Source organism: Ischnura elegans, chromosome 8 (assembly GCF_921293095.1).
Source record: "Ischnura elegans chromosome 8, ioIscEleg1.1, whole genome shotgun sequence".
Lineage (NCBI taxonomy): Eukaryota > Metazoa > Arthropoda > Insecta > Odonata > Coenagrionidae > Ischnura > Ischnura elegans.
Genome location: NC_060253.1, coordinates 81,933,012 through 81,955,428, shown reverse-complemented (window position 1 = coordinate 81,955,428; position 22,417 = coordinate 81,933,012). Strand labels below are relative to the sequence as shown.

The 22,417-nt window shown below is 39.8% G+C and overlaps 1 protein-coding gene across 1 annotated transcript in view; it reads right to left on the bottom strand.

Annotated features, from left to right (window-relative positions):
• LOC124163280 (transmembrane protein 198) overlaps positions 1–10,762 on the bottom strand; it is a 190,101-nt gene extending 179,339 nt beyond the window's left edge. Inside the window, exon 1 of the mRNA XM_046540076.1 lies at positions 10,435–10,762. The gene's annotated coding sequence lies outside the window, so the exon portion shown is untranslated. The remainder of the gene's footprint in view (positions 1–10,434) is intronic.
• Positions 10,763–22,417: the final 11,655 nt, after the last annotated feature.

The window sequence follows — 22,417 nt, the reverse complement described above, 5'->3', positions numbered from 1 at the left end:
GTTGGACATCCTGACGGTTAGGCACACCTATTGACACTCTCAAAGGGGAAAAAAATAATTCAAAGGATTCTACACTTAACTATTAATCCTCCGCGCACCTACGGACAAACATAATGATCAATATTGTGGAGCGGGGTATAAGCTGGTCTCATGCGCATTATACTGAAATCGTTTCTTCCGTGGTTGCTGTTACATATCGATGACTAAGTTCTAATTACACGTTTCTCATAAAAATCAAATATTAAAGAGAGGCAAAAAATTATTAATATATTTTACTTGCACGCTGAAATTAAAAACCAGAATTTCAAATGAAAAAAAGAATTTATTTGCAAACAAAGAATTGTGTTTTGCTTGTATTTTATTTTTTTAATGTTATTACACTTTGTTTAAGATAACTGTCTCAATAAGCGGCCGAATTTGAGACAGGTATCTTAAACAAAGTATATATTAATATATATACTTTGTTATATATCTATACAAAGTATATATGAATAAATATTAATTCTGGCTTATTCTACAAGTGGACAGAAGATATTTTTCTGTGCACGGACAACCAAGTAAAGGGCCGGGACAGAATTTGATTGAAAACATTATAACACGCAGCACAAACCATATGATACCATAAATCGAAATTGTATTACTCGTGGAGTACGTATTTCACGCTTTTAGATTTTTAAATGACGATATCTCTTTTTCGCGATCTTGAAAGTGAACACTTTCATGCGCGCGAAAACGCGACGGCTAAGCATGAATGCAGGGAAAAGCCCGTGTGACGTCGTTCTGGTTCCGGCCGCCGCCGTGTGAGGCCACCTTGGTGCGAGGCTATGAGCGCCGCTACGATGCAGGCTGCTAGCAGGTAGCAAAGTACCCTGCTAGCGGGTAGCGCTTGGCTTAAATAAGAATTACTAATACCTTATCAAACGAAGGAAACTTTCCGGCCATAGGCAATTTTAATAGGTGATTATTAAGAGAGATTTCCCTGAGCTCTGTGCCTCATGCATGCATTGGTAATCTCTGACGATGTAAAACTCCTGACTACTAGTATATCGTGTAATATATTGTATATTTCTTGTACACTAGTATATCATCTAGGTCCCTGTAACGTCACGTGGAGTGGCAACGCGTGGGCGCCCTTCTGGCCTTTTTCAAGTGAGGTTAAAATTGACCATTAACATTCGTATAAACTGGGACTTCTAAAATCAAATAATTTGTATGTACATTTTCACCCGTAATTTTCAACGTTTACATTGAAAAAGCCATTAAGGAAATCAAAGAAAAGGCATTGGGAGTGAATATCCATGGAGAAAAAATAAGCATGCTAAGATTTGCCGATGACGTAGCCGTTATAGCAGAAACAGAGAAGGATTTGAAAAATATTCTGGTTAATATGGGTAGGGTAATGAGTAGATATCAACTGAAAATAAGCACGAAGAAAACCAAGATCTTAGTATGCAGCAGAAGAGAAGAAGTCAAGACCAACATTAAAATAGGGAGGCAAAAATTGATAGAAGTGGATGAATTCTGTTATTTGGGAAACAATATAACTAGTGACGGGAGAAGCAAGAAAGAAATTATCAGCAGAATAGCCCAGGCGAAGAGAACATTCCACCAAAAGAGAGACCTGCTTACAGCGGGAAACTTAAATATGGATGTAAAGAAACAATTTATAAGAACCTACATCTGGAGTATGCTCCTATACGGAAGTGAGGCATGGACAATGACCGCAGCGGAGAAAGCAAGGATAGAGGCCTTTGAAATGTGGTGCTACAGAAGAATGATGAAAATCAAATGGATCGACCGAGTTAGTAACGAGGAAGTCCTAAGAAGGGTAGGAGAGAAGAGAAGCCTCATGAAAACCTTAATAAGAAGACGGAACAACCTTATAGGCCACATCTTGAGACATGATGGCCTGATGAAGACAATCGTCGAAGGACAGGTGGAAGGCAAGAATGGAAAAGGAAGACCTCGAACAAAATATATGGAACAAGTAAAGAGAGATGTGAAAGAGAAGAAATACGTAGGAGTGAAAAGATTAGCTGATAGGAGAACTGAGTGGAGAGCTGCGTCAAACCAATCCTAGGATTGTTGACCAGTGATGATGATGATGATGCGGACATTCAATCTCATTGCACGGTGGAACTGAAGAGGATCCCTAAGGCGGGGTTCGTGACCTGGAAGAAACGTTGGTAAAGGTGTGTCGTCAGCCAAGGCATGTACTTCGAGGGTGACAAGTTTGATTAAGCTGTATCCGTCGAGATAAACAAGTTATAAAATCAGTCCGGTCTTTTTTATCAAACCTCGTAAATACGCATATATTTCCTTCTTCATTCCATAATTTTTTTTAAATAAATTTGAGAGAACAATGTTACAATAGATGAAAAATTAATATCAAAAACTACGTTTTGTTTAAACAAAAAAGAAGGTGACATTACAGTTAATCAAAAATCCCCACCTTTTTATTTGAACTAAGGTGAGGAAAATAAACCATCCTACCTTGGGCCTTTGTCCCAACTTCAAATTTTCCGAATAAAAGACGCGGTGCGCATGAAATTTCACAACTGACATCAAATTTTTTCTTAATAAAGGTTCATTACAATACTTCAACTAAAATCTCAAATCTATGCTGATGACTGTATATCACTCCAGTTTAAAATTCAATGCAAATGCGCGCCACTTTTTTTTCGAAGAGGTAGTGTTTCATGAATCAAATATAAACGTGAAATCATGGACCGAGGCATGGTGGTCGAAAAGTGTCCTTCGTTTGATAGGGCATTAATTATCCTTATTCAAGCCAAGCGCTACCTGCTATCAGGGTACTCTGCTACCTGATAGCCTGCATCGTAGCGGCACTCATAGCCTTGCACCAAGATGGCCTCACACGGCGGCACCCGGTAACAGAGTGACGTCACACAGGCTTTTCCCAGCATACATACTTATGCCGTCGCGTTTTCTCGCGCTTGAAAATTTTCACTTTTCATTTAATCGCGAAAAATAGATATCGTGATTTGAAAATCTAAAAGCGTGAAATACATACTCCAGGAGTAATTATCTTTCGATTTAGGCAATAAAAAAATAGGAAACCACCCTATTAGCACGCTTTGGAAAACCATTCATTTCATTAAGTCAGCCGTGTAGGCATTCAATTTGCATCGTAGCGAAAGTTTAATATGACAGTATATAATAAGGGATACCAGAAAGCTACTCACGGAAGGCGTACGCACTTAGGGAATCGCGTTTTACGCGTCATGTTGGAGCACAAGGGTGCTATTGCGAGGACCACTTAGGATTTGTACAAGTTGGTTCAATAAAAAAAAGCTGCACTCTGGGAGTGCCGACAGAAGTGAAAACTTCAAATAACGTGAGCATTTTTTAATGTAAAGAATAATTTCTAATGTTTATATTTCTACAATATATAATTGTAAACACTCCACATTAATAAATTAATTTTACGGCACAACATTCGAATAAGCTACTCACATTGAACGTATTAAAATAAATTGAGTTATATTGTACTAACCTTCACTATTCCTGAATCGAGCACACTCTCCTGCACGAGTATGGACCGGTGACGGTGATGCGAGTCCAATGGTTTCTACCCGTCCACAAGTACCGTTTATGTAGCGAGTATACAGTGTATATACAGAATATACATAATTATACATATATGTAGCAGCGGTGACGGTGACGCGAGTCCAATACCTGTTACCCATCTACAAAAGTGCTCAACGCGACAAGTTTTCACTTCAAAATTTTAAATGAATTCAATCCTACTACTTTTTAAGATCACCCTCAAATTAAATTGTTGTCCTTGGCGACGGCAGGGTAAAGTCCATGGCTGTAAAACGGAAGTTCGTAGGTTCGAATCTTGCCTGGGTAGGTTACCTACATCCAAGGCATTAGTTTTTATGCTGTATAATGTTGAATGTTTCAACCACTGATCGAAAGGAGCATAATATGCTGTTTTCATTGTTAATTGTTCATTGTAAATTTAAATATATGCACAAAAGATGAAATTCGCCATGAAAAAATCATTTGTCTTAGCCGAGATTCGAACCCTTATCCCCCCATTGCCGGTCAGGTGTGCTGCAAGTTTCACCACCAAGCCATCTTCCTTCAAAGCGAATCTCAGACTGATTTTTACGAACAAGTTTTTGGCGCCTAAATGCCATCCAGTGACAGAGGTGACAGAGGTTGTGCTTACTCAGCCACTGTCGCGGAAGTAAATCCCTTTTCGTCGCTATTCCGCGACGGACGTTTTCCAAAGCACTGCATGAAACAAGTGACTAAAAGCTTTCAAAGCACTGCTTTGTACACAGTCTGCGTATTGAGTCAATTATTCTATGCAAAGTTTGAAAAACATGTGGTAATTGTTCCACACGAAACGTAGCAATATTGCAAAATGAAGGGTCAAAGGGTGCCCCTGGGTTGCTGGTTTTCTCAGCAAATGTATCACGGGAAGCCGCCACAAGTACTGCTGGGCCAATTCGGTCGTTTCAGTGATATCGATCACCGTTCACCATTCACTTAAGTGAGTCAATCGCGAGTGGTCACCATAATGATTGATTGACATAGGTCAATAACGAGTGGTGTCGGTCACGGCAAATATCGTTCATGACCGATATCAATCACGATCGATATCATTCGCGACCCATAATATTCAAAGCGCCATATTACGCGGGATCTTAGGATTTCTGAAAATAAAAATAAAACAGTTAACATATTCTTTTATCATTTTATGTTTTAAATAATGTTTGCTGGAAAGCTTATAAAACGGAAAATAACTTCTGAACTCACGATGAATGAGAACCTCAGTCTATTAAGTAATTTATTAGTAAAGGCAAATGTTTATATGAATAATATACGAATTTAAACAGTTGATTAGTTTGGTTTGATGGTCATAATGGGCCCTCATTATGTGGAAGTCCTCTTCTGGAAAATTTTAGGTAATTGCATGCTAGAAAATGTTTTTTTAGCTTTTCTGGCTCTTAACAACCAGATAAAAGTTAATAAAAAGTAGGAATTTCGTAAGAAAAAATACTATGAAAAGTGAAAATTCCACAGGTAATGAAATTAAATAATTGACTATGGCTCCATCATCTATTTACTGAATTTGTTCCTTGAAACAGCATCGGAATCTAAAAAAGATTCTAAAATAACCTTTTTGAATACAGTCTTACAGATAAGCATCAGGCTCTCTTTCATTTTATGACTTCTTTATTTAATATATGTAAATAATTATAATAAATTTTTTATTACTCCAAAAAATATAAGCGTAAAATATAATTAATTACATAAAACGGAGTAACTTTAGGTAGCCATTAAGGACAACCTGTTTTTTGGCTACCATCATTACATAGGGTCATGCTGGTATATAAACATTTAGGCACAGCATTTGAATTGAAGTAAGTACGTACCACATGTATTACATGGTATTATATCATAGAAAAAATTCCTCCATACTTTGCATTCTGAACAACAAAGACTGTATATTTTTCATAATTACGATATTATATGTTGCTTTAAGACATGAATCAGGTAATAAATTGTACACTTTTGGGCCTATAAACGAGAAACAACGTTTATACAACGTAAGATTAGGCATTGGTAAAGTAATACGTGGTATTCGTAGGGTGAAGGAAGGACGGTTGTATAATAACAACCCCGTATTTCCACTTCTCATTAAAAATCGACGTAAAACCTTGTAAATAAAAAGATGTCTCAAGGGAAGCAAGCCTATACTACAAAATAAAGGAAAGGAACTTTCAAGACGGCTCTTTTTTAAAATTACTCTAATAAGCCTTTTTTGCAGTACAATTATGTCTTTCTATTATATTTTTAAACTGAGTATGCTGTAAATTATGCAACTAATGGAAATGCAGAGTTTTATAATTACAAAAAAAAACTTTGGACCAAGTAACCTGAGTCTTTCTTCAAGTACCTTTCACATAAGCTTCCCGACTGACGAGATCGAGCGCTGTGGGGGTCTCCTAAGCTCGGGGCCCTCGGCGATTGTCAACCTGGCCAGACCGCCCCTGGGTCTAGGGTTTCAGGAAAATCCCTGCTACTCCTATTATTGATAGCGATGTTATTATTATAGTATTATACCGATTAAGGTAGGTTTCTATGGCATGGCAGTACTAAAGATGTGATTTGGGAGCCTCCCTTTCCTTCCAGCGCTGCCTTCTTCAATTCACTATGAGGCATACTCCCTTTCAATCTATCTATAATTCCTATTCTTTTCCTTCCCCTCCCTCGTTTCCCCATTCTACCCTCTAATACCATTTTCAACGTCCCCTCCCCGCTAAGTACTCCTCCCATCCATACCTTCTGTCTCCTCCGTATCCCATCTAAAAGCTGGCTCTCCTCGCCGACCATATTCAGCATTTCGTCGTTCCTTTTCCTATCCGTCCATTTCACCCTCTCCATGCCTCCAATCTTCTCTCGTCTTCTTTCCTCAGTGTCCACGTTTCCGCACCGTAGAGAGCTACACTCCAGATCAAACTCTTCTCTAACCTTTCCTTTAAACTCGTACATAATGATCCTCTCAGAAGCTCCCTCCTGTTCCTTCATGAACGCCTCCTTTGTTAATGCAATTCTCTACCTTATGTCCTTACTACTGTATCCATTTTCCTCTAAAGTACTGCCTAAATAGTTGATAGGTGCCTGAGAATACATTATACGGCACAGACGAGTATGAAAGTGAGCCAACACGAAACTGCCGGTGAACTCCCATTACGTGGCTTTATAAGCGTCCACTTCAGAAGGCTAATTCTTCACTGCTGGGTCTCCTATTTGAGTTAAGTAAACAGGAAACAGAAGCAATACGAATTTATTTTTAATTTGATGTTAAAACAACGCCAATATTCCGTAATTTTATTAAATTTTACGATAAAATGATAACTCATAGTATAGAAGATGAAATGCAATCCGTTGGGAAAGGATGCGGTATAGTTTAGCCTACATTTTCCTTTGCAAAAAAAGTAACATAGGTGATTATCGCTTTAAAACGCTGAATAGTGCGGCATGGTAACCTATCGAAATCAAAGTTGAGTATTTATTGATTTTTTTGATGCCGCTGATTACGCATTTTCCTTCGGAATTATGAAAACAAATTACGGACTCAAAAATCGCCCCAACTGTGTATATAAGCCCGGCACTAACCAGGTCCATCATTCGCCCCGAAGACGATGGCATAGAAGGCCATTGAAACGTCGGCATATAAAGCCATTGAAACGTCGGCAGCAATGTCCATCCTGGGCCCGGCTGATTTCCCGATAAGACTTCAACAACAAGATTCGCCGGGAAAACACCAAATCCTTGTTTATTGTTGCTACGATTGCCACTTCCAATCAATATGCTCTCTTTCTTTCGATTCTGCCTCGTCAGCGTGTCTCACATTTCGCAGCTTTCCGTCCATTCGACCTAAGAATAATGTAAACCACTCAGTCTCCCAGCCCATGTCCGAAACTGCATTTTCTACCTCACTTCCCAAAAGTCAACTTTTTTTCCGGAGAGATATCGTGGAACAGCAAATCGAATGATAACCAAAGGCGGCCCACTAATATTATTTAACAGCTCACAACACGTGTTTCCATTGCCTTGCAATTATCATCAGGTGCTGTACAGTGGCGCAGCGAGGGGGGGGCTTTAAACCCCCCCCCCAGAGCTCAAAGAAATTTTTAAGTTTAATCCATTTTACTTAATTGGATTGACATTACAAATAGGAAAGTGTGAGGATAAATAACATATCCCTCAGAAAGCCGTAAAACTCACCGTTTTGAACCATTTATCTTAAAATTCCGTAATTTAATAATCTCGCACCTACCGCTTATCCTGGTGGGTATACCATACCCCCACACACCCCGGTATGAGTTGCACCTTAACCCCCCCAGCCTTAATTCCTAGCTGCGCCTCTGGTACGTTCTTGTTATTTCAATGACAGAGCAAACACAAGGATGCCGACGAGACAGTCTGGGGTTGAGACAGTACGAGGGCGTCCATTAAATACGAGAGGTGATTTTGACGATTTACGGATCCCCCACCCCCCGACCCTCATAGTAAGACATAGTAAGATTGTTCAAAATGCGTATTTTCAGTTTAAATACGTTAATCTATGCTTCGTTGCGTTGGATCTATTAATTAGTATTTAAGTATTTAAGATTACCAATTACGTGCTCTATTCAACCCAGCTTTCTCCCAATTTAACACTGTTTCTTGCGGAAAAAAATACGTGATATTTGCCGGGATCCCCCCTCTTCCCCACGGGAAATTGGCTGAGAATTGTCTTGACCCCCTCCATCCCTCCTTAATCACCTCCCGCAATTGATGGATGCTCTCTACCAGACGATGATTGCAAGGCAATCGAAACACGTGTTTGGAGCTGGCAAATAAAACTGGTTGCCAGTACGACATCTTTATTTATCATACTCACTTCCCAAAGCCAACAAACCTATCATCAGACTCATGCAGTGGCCACCTCAAACTCAGAGCAATTCATTTGAATGACAGAGCAAACGCAAGGCGGCCGACGAGAAAGGTTTTTTACGTGGAGCACGTTATTTTGAAGGTTAGGACTGCATTAATTAGTTTAAAACGGCTTTTATATCAGGCGATAAGACTCGAGAAAAATAAAACATTATATAGTATATTTTTTCTAATACTTAGGCTTTGTATGATACAATATCTACATCTAAGGTCTTCAATAAGACATTGTACCAGTTGTAAATTTTTTTAGTAGGAAGGATATCATTCCCTTGTTATGAGATGAGGAAAAGGTTATATGCTATTCTTGGTAAAAAAAAATGAAGTAAATCAATTGCGTCTAAACATTTACTCATGTTTCGCGACAAGCATTAGATGGCCTATATATCTCCCACAAGCTTTACCTTGAATTTAAACACAAAACAACACACAACAATGAAAAGGATCCCTGAGGCTTTAAATTCAGGGTGATGAATACTAAAATAACTCCTAGCGTAGCTTTCTTCGTCTTTACTAACCTTGATTATTATGGCACAGGGGTGCCGACTTACAAAAAATATTGGGGAGGCCCAAACCGGGGATCTTGCCCCGGGAAATATTTTAAGAGTGAGTTTTAAGTTTTTAAGCATTTAAGAACAGTCATATGATCAACATTAGAGCCCTGAGAACTCGAATCTCGATATCTGGACACTCCGGGGAAAATCAGCAAGCCTGACAAAATTTTTCCCCACACCCATGACGAATTTTTGAGGGGGCTCGGGCCCCCTCAAGCCCCATGGAGTCGGCGCCACTGTTATGGCATCATTATTCTTAATTGATGAATTTTATTTGAAAACTACACCAAATTTTCATCCGCAACTACAAAACTGGATATAATATTCCACATATTAATTATTTTATTTATCAAAGTAGACGAGATGAATGAATCTCCAATTTTTCATACATTTGGAACTAAATTATGAAACTAAAAAAATTGTAGAGATTCTAATAAGATGTATGGCAGTGCAGCAGATTGCGAATAAAATAAAACTGCTGCTATGTATTTTTTACGATTATTGTTCCATAGTTAGACACTGAATCTAAAGGCTTGTTTACACGGCACATTAACACGTACGGGTTAATATCTAAATGTATGAATACGAGAATGAACGCCAAAAGGCGCCGTGTAACCACCCAACTTTTGCAAATGCAAGCACAGAAAATTGAACCTGTTCTAATTTGGTTCATGCATCCGTACATGTTCCATTCCGGTCCACAAAAATCATTCATGCAAACAGACATTAACTCGTAAGCCTTAATGTCTATTTGCATGACCGATTTTTGTGGACCGGAAACGGAACATGGACGAATGCATGAAGCAACTTAGAACAGGTTCTATTTTCTGTACGTGCGTCCGCTCTAGTTGTGTGGTTACACTGTGCATTTTCTTGTTCATTCACTCGTTCATACATTTAGACACCAATTCGCACGTGTTGATGTACCGTATAACCGGGCATTTATAGTTGGAAAACCCGCGATTATCCGAGGCATATAGCTATTGCGATATCGCATTGAATGTAGAATTTTATTCGCGAGCGACCGTGTTTGATTGCAAATGACTGGAAACCTTTTCTCGATCACGAACGGCCGACTTCGGAAGCGAATGATTATAACGACCGACGTACATCGGCCACGAGTGTCCGAGGACCAACTTTGGTCCGTGACTGATTGAGGAACGAAACCGGTCGCGGATGGCCAAAAATGCTTTGTATTAGGCTCGTCCGAATTATTGCGAGCATTAATTGATTGCAAAGATCTCTTTTGTTCACGTCGATCGCTCATTTCTCAACTGTTTCCGTCTGCGCCTTGATTTTGAATATTTTCATCTTACGGCTAATGTCCCATTGCAGACCAGCCCCTAAGCCGCGAGCCGCCGGAAAGCAAATCATCGCTTTAACCTCGGGGGGAACCCACCTCAGTGACAGAATCCCGATTGAGCTGCCGCTCCAACCAAAGCGGTCCAGGCGAGGATGAACGCAGGTAGGTAAGTATCCCGGCAACAGCCCTAACAATTCACCAATCACCTTCACTCAACACACAACCACTGCAACCACCCGAGACCCCACACCCCACTGTACCTCTGTAAGTGATGCAGCCTTGATGTATTCATTCATGAAATCAAATACAAGTGACACTTATCAATCAATGCCGGCCCCATGTTCGATGCAAATCGATTCACTCACTCGCCGGGACGTCGCGGAAATCGTCTCGGTTCTTCACCGTCTTCATCACTTCACTTGGACTGCGAGCCTCGCCCACTTGCGAGAGACGAGCGCCACAGACCATGAGTGCGGGAGTCCACCGAACTGCAAGGAGGGTTGACTGGCGGCCGAAAGCGGAACTAAAATTCGACTGCGGAGCGCCCTTTACACAAAACGTCCTGTCGTTGTCGGGTATCAAAGATATCGTGCAAAGCCATAATTGTATGTGAACTGGAAAAACAACGATAGTTCGAGGCATGGCATTTAATGGAGATTTTATTCGCGAGCGAGAGACATATGTATTCACATGTAAGGCCTTGATTGACCTTGCTTATTTTTTTATTCTACCCGTCTAAATCAGGAAGTCCTTTCCATTTCCATTGAGTAAAGTGTTAGATAAATTTCACGTGACTCCCTTTCACTCACTTGCAGCTATATAATACCTTCATCATCCTTAAGTCAGGTAGGGTGATAGCTGAGATGAACCTGTGGACTCATTGTCAGTGGCGTAATCATGGGGGAGATGAGAGCTGGATAGATCCCCCTCCTAGATACGTAGATCCTGCGGCAAAAGATTCTTTCTATGATCAGCTATCCTAAGTCTCCGACTTGATCAATATGGTCCCTTACTAAATAGTACCACTGGTTTTTTATACCATCTACTCTAGTAGAATGAGATACAATATATGATACAATCTATAATACACTCATGATACAATCTATTTCTGGAAAACATGGTAATTACAAGGCAAAAAGAGACAAGAAGATATGATAGCAAATATCTATCAGAAAGTTATATTGTCCGATCAGTTGGGCATTCTGATGATGACATAGGCATGAAAGCTGTTGTCATGATGACAAGACCAAAAAACCCAACTGATGGTAAGACATCAGACTTTAAGATGGGTGTTCAGCTGGGTAGGGGTGAATGATACATATTGAAGATCCTCCTGGAGGCTCTAACATTCACACGGCCCTCAAGCAGGATTCATTGTCTTTCAACGCATTTCTTTTGCAAGCCACTTTCTAACAATCACAGCAACACTCAGACATTACTTGGGTGGCCTAATTATTATAGTATTCTACCGATTAAGGTAGGTTTCCATAGAGTACTTAAGAAGTGTTCTGAGAGCCCCTTTGCTTCCAGCACTGCCTTCTTCAATTATCTACCGATTTGATCGATAGATTTTTCTTCCTCATAGGAAAATCTACTAAAATTGGTAGCACATTAATTGTGTAAGCATGGTTTCGTTAGGAGTAGGACCTGCCCGCCTTTGTGACGGTGCAGGTTTCCTCGTCCCTTCCTTCCTTCCCCGTCCTTTCCCTGGAGGCGTCGTCGGGCTCCTATCGCGGCGGTGCCTCCTTTCCTTATTCCTTTCTGTCCTTCCCCTTCTGGTGGCAGAGGAGAAAAGCTGATCGCTTATAGTCCCTGCCCCAGGAGTGTATCCCGCGAACCCGCCCCAAGGGTTTCGTTCCCATTGCCTTCTTCAATTCACTGTAAGGCCTACTCCCTTTCAATCTATCTAAAAATCCTATTCCTGTCCTCCCCCTCCCTCGTTTCCCTAACATTCTACCCTCTAACACCATTTTCAACATCCCCTCCCCGCCAAGTACTCTTCCCATCCATACCTTCTGTCTCCCTCATATCTCATCTAAAAGCTGCCTTTCCTCACCAACCATATCCAGCACTTCATCGTTCCTTTTCCTCTCCGTATATGTCACCTTCTCCAGACCCACATCTTGAAAGCCTCCAATCTTTTCTTGTCTTCTTTCCTCAGTCTCTACGTTTCCACACCGTAGAGAGCTACACTCCAGATCAAACTCTTCACTATAACCTTTTCTTTAAATTCTTACACAGCGATCCTCTCAGAATCTCTTTCCTGTTTATGAACGCCTCCTTTGCTAGTGCAATTTGATTCCTGATATATTTGCTACTGTGTCCGTTTTCTTCTAATGTGCTGCCCAAATAGTTGAATTGGTCTATCTGCTCAAGTTTTTCCCAACCTACTTTTACCTGGACTCTCACATTCCTCACTCACGATGCTTTACAAAACTGCATTACCTTAGTCTTCTTGTGATTGATCCTCATCCCATACTCCTCGCACCGCTCGTCTAACGTATCCATTATAGCCTGCAGTCCCCTCGCTGACTGGCTAATCAGTGCCTGATCATCCGCGAACCTCACTGATTTAAACATCATTCCTACCACTTTCACTCCAGCTTCCAACTCGTCCCACACTTCTCTTACCATCTCCTCAGCATATACGTTAAAAAGTAGCAGCGATAGAGGACAGCCTTACCTCACACCTCGACCAATGCTTGCCTCTGCTACCCTTACTTGCACAATCTTGGCCATATACAGATTGAGAATTAGTCATCTATCCCTCCAATCTACACCTATTCTCCTGAGGATGTCCATTAACTTTACCCAGTTCACCCTATCAAATGCTTTTTCAAAAACCACGAAACAGGCATATACTTCCTGGTCATATTCTACGTTCCTCTCCACGAGGGACCTCATTATTGCAATTGCATCACGAGTTGACTTCCCTTTTCTAAAACCAAACTGATCTTCGCCCAAATACTCGTTTGCCCTCACCTCCATTCGTCTGTTCAATATCCTCAGTACCACTTTTGCCGCATGCGATATTAGTTTGATAGTCCAATAATCTCGGCATTCCACAGCTTTCTTCTTTTTCAGTGGCGGAATGGAAACTATCTTAATGAAATCCTCCGGCTAACATCCCTCCTCATAGACCCTGCGTACCAGTTTGAAAAACCTTTAATTACTATCCTTCCCTAGATTCTTCAGAAGCTAACACGGGATATTGACCACGCCTACTGCATTCCTAGCCTTCATATCACAAAGTGCTCTCTCTATTTCTGAATCTAATATCCATGGCCCAAGATTATTCTCCTCCACCGCACTTTCCTCCTCTTAAGTCAATCTCTCCGGCCTGTTCCTTCCATCATACAGATCCTCCACGTATTCCTTCCATCTACCCTGTACCTCTTCTTGCTCGGTTGGCATCCTCCCATCTCTAGCCTTAATTTTAGACATGGCTTGTCCTCTTTTGCTGCCCGATAGCGACTTAACTTTGGCATACATCATCCTTCTGGAAAATTTCCATTTCCTCACACTGTATTTACCACCAAGCCTCCCTTGCCCTCTTAGTTTCACGTTTTAATCGATTATTTAGTTCCCTATATATTATTTTCCCTGCTCTGCATCCCTCTCTTCCACTTCCTTCTCTCCTCCAGTTCTTTTACCATTGCCTCTGTAACCCAAGGCTTCTTTATCCTTCTGCTGTCAACATAGCCAATTGACTTCTCCACTGCTTTGACTATTCCTATTTTAATGTTATCTCACCCTACCTCTACAGTCTGTGTACTTCCAATTTCCCTTCTCCCAGATACTATTGACCACTAATTCCTGATATCCTCTCCTCATAATCCCCTTCAGCACTTCTAAATTCCATTTCCTCGCCTTCATAACTTTCATACGTCTTTTGAAACTTATGTTGCATTGCATGAGCACTAGGTTGTGGTCTGAATCTGCATCTGCTGAAGGGAACCTGCACAAGTTTTTCACACTATTCCTAAACCTCTGTCTTACCATAATGTAGTCTATTTGATATCTCCCCACATCCCCTGGACTTTTCCCTGTGTACCTTCGCCCTTTATTATGATTGAACCACATGTTTGTGATGAATAAGTTGTTTCTCCTGCAAAATTCTGCTGCTTTCTCTCCCCTGTCGTTCCATATTCCTAATCCAAAATCTATATCATGTCCATCCCTCCCTTTCCCGACTGAGGCATTCCAGTCCCCCATCACTACCAGATTTTTCTTACCCGTGATGTCTCTAATTACCCACACAGCACATCGTTGCCAGAGGACGTCCGCTGCGCGTCCGTCGCGTCCTCTCAGTGTCCGCGGATTTTCAGGACAGCCAGAGGACATCCGCCGGCTGTCCTGGCCATCCGTCCGCACACTGTCCTATCTTGGATGTCCAGCGGACGTCCAGCTAGTGTCCCATTATGCAGGGTTTCGGAGTTTTGGTTTCCTCACTCACCTCCTCAAGGAGGAACTCCGAGAGAAAGTCTCGAGATCCTCCTCCGAGTAGGGAGTGTAGGAGAAGGGAGAAAGAAAAAAACTCTCTCTCGTTTCTGAAGCCAGAATACTTCCTCCCGATCGAGGAAGAGGAAATTTTTCGTGGAGGAAGAGTTATTTTGAGGATTATTTTAGGTAACCAAGTGTAATCCTCTTGTTGGAGTGTGGACTCTGGGAGGAAATTATAAACTATTTAACGAAAAAAAAAATTTGACATTTTTACCGCTTCTATAGTTTAAGAACAACAAATGTACGCTATTTTTAAGTTTTACATTGTTTATAACAATTAATTAAGTTTAAACAAAGTTAGCAACAATTTAAGTAACATTTACGAGCGTTAAAAATTTCTACATGCCTTACGGGTTAAACAACAACAATTGAACGAACTTATGACTCTCTACATTATTTATAACAATTTTTAAAGTTTTAACAAATTTAGCAACAATTTTAGCAATTTTCAAAAAATTAAAAATTTCCGCATGTTGTACGGTTGAGAAGCGTTGGATGAACAATAAACCCGTACTCTTTCATGATTATAAAAATTACTTAAATTTAGCAACTTTTACAAAAATTAACAACAGGAATAATGCAATTTATCGATTTTTACTGAAATTTTATATTATGTACCAATGTCCTGCCGACGTCGCGTAGCCGTCTCGGGGACATTCCATTCCTGCAGGTTAAATGAACTCTTTCAACTTATTGATTAATTAATATTTACTCTCTAGGGATTAAAAAATCTCAGAGGCGATTGATTGGAAAGTATTTTAATGAAACATAACGCTTTAAATTCATTTTAATTTTTAATGGTAAGAATTCTCCTAAAATTATCACGGCATCGATGGCCTCATTCCCAGATTAGACATTGTAATTGTCCAATTTAAGGATAGGCAATAGAAGGTAAGTACTGCCGTACCTTTACTTTATATTGAAATTCTAGATTTTTTGGTGGCGAACGAATTTTGAATCTACCGCTACTCCGCGATACAGATTCTCCACATTCCTCCGTTCCTCCTTTCCAACAGAGGAACCGGAATGGAACACCGGAGACAGCATGGTGGTTTGGCGGTTACAAAGATGCAGCTACATGTATTCCAAGTAAGTTTGATGTGACATCCAAATAATTTTTTCTTGGCGTTCACTGTCGGCAGTATAGTGTTTCCGCATGCTCCTTATATTTCTTATAACTCAGCCTGTAACATCTCGAGGAAAAATATGGCTCTGCTTGGAACAACATGACCGTCTCGGTAAAACCGTTACTTGGCAACTAAAGGTAGCGTCTTTTTCCGTTGTTCATGGTGAAATTTTCGCTTTTGTTCCTTGTTTACATGATATAATTTAAAGTGGAAGTTCTTGTACTATAGTCTCTGTACGCGAGAACGTATAGGAAATAATGTAAGTGCTAGCGTATAAAATAGAACCTGTTGTTTTGATAACGTAGGCTACGGCTGAATTTGTTGTCCGAACGGTCCGTTTGGTTCCGTTCCTAAATCAAATCAAGTAGGGTTCTTGGCAATAAATATAACTAGGAATTGACCCACATCTCGTGATATTAAAATATATATATATAACTAGGAATTGTACTTACGTGTAACCGGGGGATTTTGCAACACGCATATATGATTAATAGGTTTCACGTAAATTATTAATTCTTTGAAATCGGAGTACACCGTGTGATTTCTTTTGATATGTATATTCACGCACGCATCGAAAAAGAACATTAATGTTATGATAGGATGTTAGAGCGTAGGTTTCCGCGGCGATGGTTTGATCTCTGCATTTCTCCAGGGTTTTCTTCCGCGTCAGATTGTTGGTTGACAACAGTTTCGCTGGCTATCCTGCCAGCGTCTTCAGGTCGAAGGGTTATGATAGGATATGGCGATTAAGGTTATGATAGGATAACCACCAATGTTTAGCCTTTTTACAAAAAGTTTTTATACTCTTTATCTGTTTGATGGAACTAGGTTAATAATTAAAAATTTTAGGTCCTAAATAAATAAATGATCTATTATGTCAGTAAAGATAAGGCTTAGGGATTAAAAAATTACAATGCCGACGTAACTTTTATAGCGTTTAATATATTTTTTCTGCCCAACTTTGCTAACCTACTAAATTATAAACTAATTTAACTACAAACTAAGTAACTGTGCTATTAGTCATCCATGCATTTAATTTAGTGGAAACTATAGGACGACTGTAAGAAACTTGGGATGAATCTAAACAAGGTCTAATTATAAGTGATATATTGTGTAAACAAACCTTACGGCTATGTTACATGGTTCATTTATTTGCTCAAACTGCTGCATGAAATCTTATACCCAGAAAATAGAACTTGTGCATCTTTTCGTACAGCCATCGGTACACATTTTGGTGTAGAGTATCGTGAACCTGATATATTTACCTGGAGGCATTTACTGACTATAGCTTTCATGTAGTGGAGTTGAATAAAAATACCTTATCTGTATTTTATTTAGTTCCTATTTCTATTTATAAGTTTGTATGTCTCTCTTCTTATAATTGTCTGTATACTTATTTGTCTTCATTCTTTACAGATGTTGCTCTGAACCAGGACGATACAGCCACCAATTCTAGTGTGGAAGTTACAGTGAAGAGTTGGCTGGAACATGCTAAAGCAAGGCATGAGAGAGAGGTGTAAGTATTCGTTTGATTATTATATAGGTTTGGGCAAGGAGGAATAATTTTGGTCTGGATACTTTTTTCGCAAGTTGCTCCTGTTAAGGGAGCTCATATAAAGTAAATTTAAATAATTATTGAACATCTTGTAATACAAGGTTCACCCTTCCATGCTAAAGGTAGAGAAAATAGTATTGTTATGTATTATTTTCAGATGCAGATTCCACTACCAAGTAATTCAAACATTTGAAAACAATTTTTGTTCTGCATATGGGAGGTATAATTACCAAAAACATGGTTGAAAAGGATCTCATGCTCTATAAAAGTTCGATGTATAACACCTGTAGAACTTAAGAATGGGATAACTTATTCAACAGGGATGGTAGTTGCACAGTACTACAGAAGCTACTATTTTCTAGTAGCTCTAGCTAACTAAGATGTTTTGAAGTAGGTGTTGTTGTAGGAGCTATAGAAATTTCAGTAGCTCACAGCAGGCTTTAGCTGCTATTCACCTGTTATGTCTCTGTCGAAATGTGAATATTGCCAGTGAGCTAGGTTTTCACTTTTGCCTCGATACCAGACTACATTAGAAGATCTATTTTAATTATTAAGATTGGAAGAATTCGGAGATCTAAATCATGGAATGGCCTTAACTACAGCAAGTTTTTGCTAGTTTTTCAAAGTTTCTATTTTTTTTAAGTTGCATCTCGGCCAATGCAGCTAAGTGGTTTGTGTGCCAAATCAGTGTGGCTGTTTTCACACTAATCCCAAGAGATCTAGTCCACTTAAACTTCCTCCTTTAAATTTTCTAGTTTCCTTTACTCCTATATCATATTCAGCTCCTCTGCATTAGTCTTCCTTAGCTCCAGCTTATGTAACACAATTCACTCTAGTGTAGTCATAATCTTCAAGCAGAGACCAATTGTTCAGAAATATTATCCTCCATTTGAATGCTTTTTCCAATATCTTTTTCGAGACCTCTACTTAGCTGTCTGGCAAGGATGGATCAAAGAATTTTTTTCTAGATGGTGCACCAGGGTCTAACAGGCAAACAGTCTTCTCATATTTGGGATTAAAATCTAGTTCAACAATTCTATGAAAAATGTTCTTAATCATAATGTATACATTACTAACATATTAATATTTTTACTCAAAATCTTTTCTTATTTAAGAACAAGAAAAAGTTAAAGAAAAGTTTGTAAAATGTATTCAGCCTCTAATGGACAGGTTTCCTAATTTTGAAACCTTAAGAATGTTAAACACGTGACTAATAAGACTGTAGCGTCCTGTCTTATGTAATCTGCTTGTTACGTACAAGATACAATTTCTTGCTACAATGAAATGTTTATATACTTCATTATTACAGGAGCAGTGCAGGAGAGCATGACCGCTGAAAAAGATGTGGAGGTTGCCATCCAAAACTGGCTAAGGCACGCCAAGGAGCGGTTGCAGGGGAAGAAGAAAATTTAATAATATGTATGTAGTTTCTTGCATTGTATTATTTTAAGAAGCCAAATAAATATTGTGCATGGAATTGATGCCTTATTTATTTAAATTCTTGTCTGGACCTATTATTTATTTGTATCGAACAAAATGCAATCCTAACCTAAACGTGTCCTCAAGGTGTCCAGAGCGGACAATTTCAGGTCGTCCATAGGCCACCTTTTTTACTGACATGCGGACTTGCAGCGGACATCATTTTGTATGAATTCGGCTGTCCGTAGGATGTCCATAGGCCACTTGGCGGACAATCACCGGATGTCCGAAAGGTGTCCGTGTGCTGTGTGGGTATTTCCTCGAGCTGTTCATACACCTCATCTACTTCTTCCCTACGATTGCTAGTGGGCATGTAAACTTGAACCACCACAAGGTTTGTGGGCCGCACCTCAATTTCAACCACCAGAATCCTATCCCTTACCTGGTCCCTACCTACCACACTCTTACCCCCCTTCCCATTTAATACTTAAGCTACCCCTCGCTGGCTTTCCTCCCCACCACTGTATATAACCCTATAACCATCACTCCAATAGTCCCCCCATCCCTCACCTTGCATAATCCTAAGATATGTATCCTCCCTTTATCCATTTCCCTCTTGATATTTTCTAACTTCCCCACCCTCATCATTGTCCTCACATTCTATGTCCCTGCATTTATAGCAGACTTCTTCCTCTCCATCTTCTTAGTCTTCATTTCTTCTGTCTTCATTGCTGCTGCTGTTGATGATGATAAGTTTCTGCATGGATTTTGCATGTTGACGACCCTGAGGACCTTGCCGACCTCGCTGCCGTGACCGACATCCACCTTTTGCGGACGGGTTCCGGTCGATGAGTTTCCGAGGTTCATTTGGCTGCACTCCATATTTTCAGGGAAGAGATAGTTGGTAGGGCTTCCCACTTTCATTCCAACAGTGTTTTCCATGTGACACCATCACATGGACAACCTTTCATCTGGCTCCTACCCTTCGACCTATCTGGCATGGGTGGCCCTACCAAGAATAATTTTAATTAATGCCACCAGTGCAGCTCTATGGGTCATAGGAGTGCGCAAGCCTTTCCGCCGTGACAAGGTTGTAGCCCAAGGGAGAGGGGGTGGCCTAATGTAGTAGCAAAAAATGTAGAATGCTAGACTTTACCTTTTTGTTCGAAATTCCACCAAAGCTGGAGTGTCACACCCCTAAAAACTTATGAAGCATTCGCTTCAAATATTATCTTTTTTTCCTTTCTATCCAAATAATGTTATGGGAAATAATAACATCATATTTTATATTGACATATGTTTGCTCTTATGGCATTTGCTAATGCTTGTGGAACTTCCAAGTATAACGTAAGCATCCCTAGTGGCATGAGAGGTAACAAGTTTCCTCTTATTTAATGACAGTAGGTAGAAGGGAGCATAGGATTGCTTAAATAAGACAGGAAGGTCTTACTCTTTAGAGAAGAGAAGAGGAGTGGTCACATAGAACACATTGTGCAACTTCAGCGTGCTTCTGGCTGTTCTGACAGATTTCAAAATAGTATCTACTAAATTGTAAAGGCCAAACAATTAGTTTCTACTTGACTGTCTAGTCCTCTACAGGCCGATTACAAAGAATAATATAGTATCTTGAAGTAAGCATCAGTAGAGTAGTGATGGCATCACTACCTTGGTTCCAACACACCTCAAGTGCCTCGAAGGTAATGAGGTATTTATAGCTCGACAAGCATACAATATGCAAAATGGTCCATTACCCCTGCACATTGAAGAGTCAAGAGAAATCATTCAAGGGAAGTTCAGTGACGATTTACAGGTGAATCAAGTTAAAAATATTTTGATATGAAATATTTTAATACTTGCCTACTTTTTCCTCCAGCGCTCATGATTCTCCATGCCATGCGATACGTATGATGGGTGCCCATTTTCACTAAATAGGATCCTAGCTACTCCCCCTACTCTAATCCATACTACTTCAAGTGCATTATCATCTTCTCACAGCAAGTCACCGAGAAGATTCTTAGGTCAATAGAAGAGTGCATACATGTGAAATCAATTGTTGAATACATTGTCAATAAGAGGAGTAAAAGGTTGGAAGATGGAAACAGAAAATCGTCTCAAATGGCGTCAACCAGGGCTGGACTGTACTTCAAATACAAGTATTTTGAAATATGTATTTGAGATACATTTGTCACTTGTACTTGGTATTTCAAATAATGAATAATAACATGAACCTGAATGTATTTTGTATTTCAAATACAAATTTTTGGTATTTTCTCATTCTAAAATGAAAAATACATTTGTTTAAATGCTGTCGAAGTAGGTCTGATAACACTTCTGCAACACTGTGCTTCAGAGATTACTTCCTATTTCCTTAAATCGTTTTCTTCATGTTTGCAACTACATATCCATAACGCGCAAAGGCAGGTTATATTTATTTGAGATCTCTTAATTTTCATACAAATGTATTTTGTATTTTAGGAGCTACGTATTTGAAATACTATTTTGAAGCTTGTTTTTCTAATACCCAAGTGAAAAGTATTTTGTATTTTGCTTTTCAAATACAATTGGAGTGGAATTCTGTACTTCAAATACTGTACGGCCTGTATTATGTCCTTCCTTGGCCAAAACGTTGGGGATCATGTCACAGGTACGAGAAAAATTACTACATTGGTTTGCTGGAATGGGCGTATTTGCAGCACTGACCAACTCCGGTTTCTCAACCAGAAATCCTTTCAAGCACTCAACTCAAAGACAACTTTGCAAGGGTTCTAAAGGAGTGGTCTATTAGGAATGTTTCTCAAGGACAGACAGTTAATTCTGCCCATTACATATACGTGCTGTAAAGGCTCCGAAAAAGGGTCATCAGGACAATAAAAGACATTTCCACTACCTGGCAAATCCATGTCAACAAAGCACCTTGCCACAACAGTCTATGAGTCCACGAGTTCCTCGCAAAACACAGGATTCAAACGCTGCCATCCCCCATAGCCCTGAAGTCGACCCAGCACACTTTTTTCTATTACCTCAAACGTAAGTACCCCTGTAATGAACCAATTTTTTTGTCCTTACAAGAGACACAATCAGTCATGACAAGGACCTTGCGAGAGGTCCTTGGAAAAGCCTTCCAGGGTGCGTTCTGGTCATGGCAGAGTCGCTGGAAAATATTTGTAGAAGTCCAAGGCAGTGCTTCGAGGAATTTAAAAGATTATGCAAATATGTTCAATAAATCTTTTTAAACATTGTTGCATTATTTTCGGATGCACCCTGTACATACAGCACTCATTGGGCTCAACTCAAGGAGAAAATGCTCCGGCACCAGTGATACTACGGTAACCTGTACAGGATACATGGACCAGTTATGAAATCCAAATTTTCCATCTCAACATATTTGATTTCTTTGAACAATAAAATGTTGAGTGATCAATCACAGTAATTTGTCTTGTACCAGTGGCATGATCTCTTACGTTACAGCCATTGG